Raw genomic sequence first — 6000 nt, 5'->3', positions numbered from 1 at the left:
AAGTCAGTGCTACACTGACTGTATACTTCAATGTAGCAGGACTGAAGTTCAGTGGTGGTAGGGAGTTCTCCCTTCTTTCCCTCCATTTTGCAATCCTAGCATTGCCAAACTTGTCAACACCAGTGCACCAACCGGGCTGATGAGAAAAAAAACACTCCATGCACAGTAGATCAGCACCACAAAGGGACCACTAGAAGCCACATTTATTAAATCCTTTTATTAAAATAATCACAGAATCCACAGGCTAATGCTTCAATCCAAAGTACATCAACCACTTAATATTTTTTCGGTGTGGAGTCCTGCTAGCTGTGTTGTTGATCTACTCTGCACCAGAGTATTTTTTGGCAATCCTAGAGGTAGTGTATTTACAGATGCAAGGGTGTTGTGGGCACAGAAGGCTTGTCCCCTTGCAAAAATACTGTTAGAGTTTATTTTTGTCCTTTTTGTGACCATGAAACACATAACAGAGGCAAAATGTTTGATTTCCCCGTAGTGCTTTGAGGAGTTCTGTGTTTGCAGTTTGCCTTTTTTGAACAGATAGTATTTTTTACTTTCAGGTTTTTGAGTAGTCTGGACTTGATAAATTGGGTATGATCACTTGAATCCTGACCAGCTGCCTGTTTGACACACTCATCTATGGTAAGATAGTTTAAACTTGACTTTCAGTCTGGGAGCTAACTTGTATACAGTAACAGAAAATCTGAATTACTAAATTGTAGGCCTGCCAGTGTTATCAAAGAAAGGCCCATCTGCTACCAGGCTACTGCACATAATTTGATGAATCTGCTACCTTTTTTATAACTTTTGCTTAGCATATCTTTTACCATTGTAAGTTTGTAACAGCCGTGGCTACAAATCTGCAAATTAATTGTATTGTTGATTCCAGTAAAGTGAATGCCTTTGTGTAGTGTTGATATTGGACTTTTTATTTAAATGGAACATTCGGAACTGTTTTAACTCATCATTTGGGTCTTGTAGACTAAATGTGTACAATGTGAAATTGTTCAATCTTGCCGTTTGTTCTTACACACGGGTTCGGAGCCGATCCTCGGCTCCGAGTCGGCCGCATCACTAGCTCCGCATCTTCGAGAAAGCTCGAGGCACAGTAATATCCCATGATCCTCGGGTGCTAACCCTCAGATCTAGTTTGCCGCTAGCAGCAGATCGCATATGAGAGGCTCGGGCCAGTATATTTTTTCTATATTCTTAATATATATTTCTCTTTTTTATAGACTTACAGTTATTTCTTAGTGTTTAAATAAATAATATAGTATAGGGGTGTTATTTGTGACGGTATTTTGACTAGATTAGTTAGTTTAATTTTTTCTAGTTAAGGCCTACGGGTTTTTTCTGTCAGGATTGACAGTACTTTAAATAATTTTTGCCTTAACTCTCTCTCTTTCTTCAATATATATATATATATATATATATATATATATATATATATATATATATATATATATATATATATATATATCATAGTGTGCTGTGTGTTTTGGATTTTTATATATATAGTAGGTTAGAATTAAACTGTTGATTATTATAATTATTCCAAACTTTTAAAATTGTTACACTTAGAGTTATATAGTGTATTTTTTAAGTGTGCTGTGTTTTTTGGACTTTTTCAAAATGTCAGAGAAAGCCAAATCTGGCTTTAAAAGGTGTCAGTGCGGACAGAAGATGTCCATTACTGAGAACCACTCATCCTGCGTCTGTCTTGGCCCTCTCCACTTGCAGGAAGACTGTTCCATCATTCCTTTAGTGGGAGGGTCATGCTGGAAAGACGCAGGAAGTTGGTTGACCGAGGGTTGCTTAAACCCGATTTTCAAGAGGCCCTGGACAAGGCTGAACAGGTATCCAAGTCTTCGAAGGGGTCGAAGTCTTCAAGAGTGTCAGAGCCCAAGTCATCGGCTCCGAGCACCTCTTTTCAGATTCGGAAGCCGGCTCCTACGACCTCGGTGCCAGGTGTCGAGCGTTTATCTCTGACTGAGGCTCAGGTCTTGGAGCTGGTGTCAGAGGTACCACCATCTTCTATCCATCGCTCGGTGACTGCTTCGATCCCTTCGACCTGTTCTTCGGGGCCCTTTTCCGACTCCGATGTGGACCGAGTGGTACAGAAGCTTATAGAGAACTCGGCTTTGTCCAAACTAATTGAGGTTTCGTCCCAGCTGGTTTCGAAACTCGAGACTATTCCTGTTCCCTCAACACTGTTCCCTCAACATTTCCTCCTCCGTGACCCGTCGAGTCATCGGAGCTAGGAATCGAAGAACCGATGATTGTAGAGCCCTCAGTGCCAAAGCCTCCAGTAGTGCTATCGGCTCCATTGACCCCGACTCCTTCGGAACCAGCCGGAGAGTCTCGGAGCCGAAGATCTTTCCTAGGTTCCGGGGGGGGGCAGTCGAACCGAGATATCGGTTCCGACTCTTCCCCTCGGTGCCTCCGCTCAGATCAGTTCGGATCCGTCCTTGGTGTCGGAGCCCGTGGTTGCGATTCCGGAGAAACGACCACCTTGTTCGGGTCGGATCTTCAGGTCGGAGCACCGGTGCCTTTGACATCATGAGGAAGGTCTGGTCTCATCAGACACGTACTTCATCAGTATCTTCTTCTCCTTCCCAAAAAGGTCCGCGTTCTGCTTCTGTGCCTTCGGCCCCTACCAAGCGTCGAGACCCAATGCCTCAGAAGTCCCCACAGGGCGACTCTGGTTCCTCCGATGCATCCCCAGAAGCTCCCGCTGAGGATGTTCTGAGGAAACGATTGTGCAAGAGGAGGCACATAGATTCCCCCCAGGAATCTCTCACATCTGACACCGATTTAGATGAAACAGAAGGGTCCCCACGGTACCCCTCTGAGGATGTCTCGTTTGCAGACATTTTGGAAATCCTGAAACAAAGGGGAGACTGGCAAACCCTTACCCCTTCTGTGGATGCAAACCCTTACCCCTTCTGTGGATGAATCGGTCTTGCTGAAGGCATTTGGGACTCAACCTTCTACCTCCTGGGTGACTCCGCCATTTGACGATCTCATGGATCTAATAGCCCGGAGGGCTTGGGAAATGCCCGATACAGTGGAACCAGTTCCTCGTAAGCCAAATAAATACATGATGGCCCCCCAGGACAAATCTTATCTTACAAAAGGGGTTCCCGTGGATACTATGGTGGTGGCGGCAGCCACTAAGAAAGAGTTGTCTGAAGCATCTTCCTCTGTCCATCCTCCTAATAAGGATTCTAGGACGATGGACAGATATGGGAAGCACATATTTAGTTCGGCGACTTTTTCCATCCGATCGCTCAACTACCTTACGCATTTCACGCGTTTACAGAGAGATCTCATTAAGGAACTGGGAGATACTCTCCAGGGAAACACAGATGCTGCTGTCTCCGAGAAAGTGACAGCGCAACTTAACACCCTAAACTCCATAGTGAACTCGTCCACGAGGCTGACTTCATACGCAGCCGAAGGGTCGAGTAGAGCGGCAGCTTTAGCGATCGCCCTGAGGAGGCAATCCTGGTTGTGCTTATGCTCCTTTGCGGAAGCCTTTAAGTCTTCCTTTGCCAATGCCCCCTTTGATGGTGCCTCCTTGTTTGGGCCCAAAGTAAAGGAGACTCTCACGAGGTGTGAACAAGAAGGGAAGACCCTGTCTGCCGTAGGGGTCCGTTTTTCCATCCCATCTAGACCCTACCCTAAAGGGCAAAGAGGAGGAAAAATGTGGTTCCAAAAGACTCTGGGATCTTTTCAGCACACCCAAAGTGATGCCCCCTCCAGAGGCAGAGGAGGGGGAAGAAATGGAAGACGCTGCCCAGCCGGCAGAGGGGGTCTGCAAAATCAGGGCGACAGAGAGACTTTCTCTGGGAAGCCCTTCCAGCACTCCTGAGTGCAGGCCCGACTGTCCTACTCTGGAGGCAGTCGGGGGTCGCTTGGCTTTATACCCAGAGGCCTGGCTAAATCTTACATCAGATTCCTGGGTAAAAAGCATAGTTACCAGAGGCTACAACATTCCCTTCATCAAAATGCCACCCAACTCCAAAAAGCTCCCAGACGTTCCACCCAGTCTGCGAGACCAGGCAACCGTAGAGATAGAAAGGTTGCTCAAAAACAGTCATCCAACCAGTCCCGGCGGACCAAATAGGATCCAGAACTTACTCAAGGTTCTTTTTAGTTCCAAAGAAAACAGGGGACTGGAGGCCAATTTTGGACCTCAGCAAATTAAATACCTTCGTGAAAAAGGAAAAGTTCCGGATGGTCACGCTACAGTCAATCCTTCCCTTTCTGCAGAAGGGCGACTCCATGTGCTCTATAGATCTCAAAGACACGTACTACCATATCAAGATGGCCAAGGCGTCCAGAGATCATCTGCACTTCTGGCTGGGAGCCAGTCATTTCCAGTTTCGCGCTTTGCCCTTTGGTCTCACCTCAGCCCCCAGGATGTTCACCAAATGCATGGCAGTAGTAGCATCTCATTTGAGACTAAGGGGATTCTGGGTGTTTCCTTATCTGGACGACTGGCTCCTATCCGCCACCACCGAGTATCGTCTTCTACAAGCCAGGGATTACACCACGAGTATCGTCTTCTACAAGCCAGGGATTACACCATCAGTCTCTGCTCTTCGCTAGGCATAATGGTGAATTTTGGAAAGTCTGTCTTATCGCCGTCACAGCGTATCTTATTTATAGGAGCACAGCTAGACACCTCCCTGGCTCAAGTTACTCTCCCCCCACCAAGAGTGTCAGACCTCAGACATCAAATTTCGGTCCTTGTCCAGAGCAAGAGAGTCCCTGCACGACAAATGTTAAGAGTACTAGGCTTGATGGCAGCCTCCCTTATTGTAGTTCCCTTAGGCAGGATGCATATGACGATTTTTCAAAGGATGTTATTCGCCTAGTGGTCGTATCGACAACTTCCACTGTCTCACGAAATCTTGATCACAAATTTTTGCAAGAAAGATCTCTTGTGGTGGATACACAGTCAAGATCTAACACTACGACGACCATTTGTGTTACCCAGTCCGGTAGCAACTCTAACCACGGACGCTTCCCTGATAGGGTGGGGGGGATTTTTTCAGGGACAAACTTTTACAAGTCCTTACCTCAGGGAACAGTGATAGTTCAGACAGACAACATGTCAGTGGTCTGGTACATAAACAAGCAAGGGGGAACCAGATCTTACCCATTATGCAGAGAGGCACTCAGAATTTGGCAATGGGCAAAGTCCACTGGACGCTTTCTGATAGCAACGCACATCCTGGGGACTTCAAACGTAATCGCGGACAGGTTGAGCAGAGCCATCCTGTTCCCTCACGAGTGGTCCCTCAAACCTCAAGTGGCGGAAGAGATCTTCCGCAGATGGGGCCAGCCTTGTTGCGACCTGTTTGCATCCCCATTGAATGCCAAATGCAGAAACTACTTTGCCATGTTACCCCCTCCGGGGGGTGTCCCCAGGGATGCACTGGTACATGATTGGCCCCCGGTTTACACTTTTCCTCCTGTTCCACTAATTCCCAGATTCTTGCAGAAAGCCAAACGTCTGGACAGGACCATAATACTGATAGCCCCATTCTGGCCTCAACAAATCTGGTTTCCCTTCCTTCAATCTCATCAAGTGAAGGAACCATGGATGCTGGACCCGGAGCCAGACCTGTTGACACATTCGTCGGGAGTTCCTCGCACCTTCCTCAAGTCCCTCAAACTGACAGCTTGGCTGCTCCGCTTCCCATCTTAGCCAGGTCGGAGTTACTATCCCCTGTAGTACAACAAATTATTGTATCTTCTCACAAACCATCTACAAGGAAATTGTACAACAGCAAATGGAATTGTTTTGCGCACTGGGCCTCCAAACAAGGTATAGATCCATTCGGGGCTCCAGTACACAAGATATTAGATTTTCTTACCACACTTTTTCAAGAAGGAGCATCAACGTCCACGATAAGGGTTCAACTGGCGGCCATATCCAATTTTCATATTGGCTGCGAAGATGGTTCTCTTATGTCCCACAAGCTTTGTAAA

This window comes from Protopterus annectens, chromosome 12.part0, assembly GCF_019279795.1.
Source record: "Protopterus annectens isolate FY-2018-M chromosome 12.part0, PAN1.0, whole genome shotgun sequence".
NCBI lineage: Eukaryota > Metazoa > Chordata > Ceratodontiformes > Protopteridae > Protopterus > Protopterus annectens.
The sequence above is the reverse complement of the archived record's forward strand: the minus strand, read 5'-3'. Positions refer to the sequence as shown.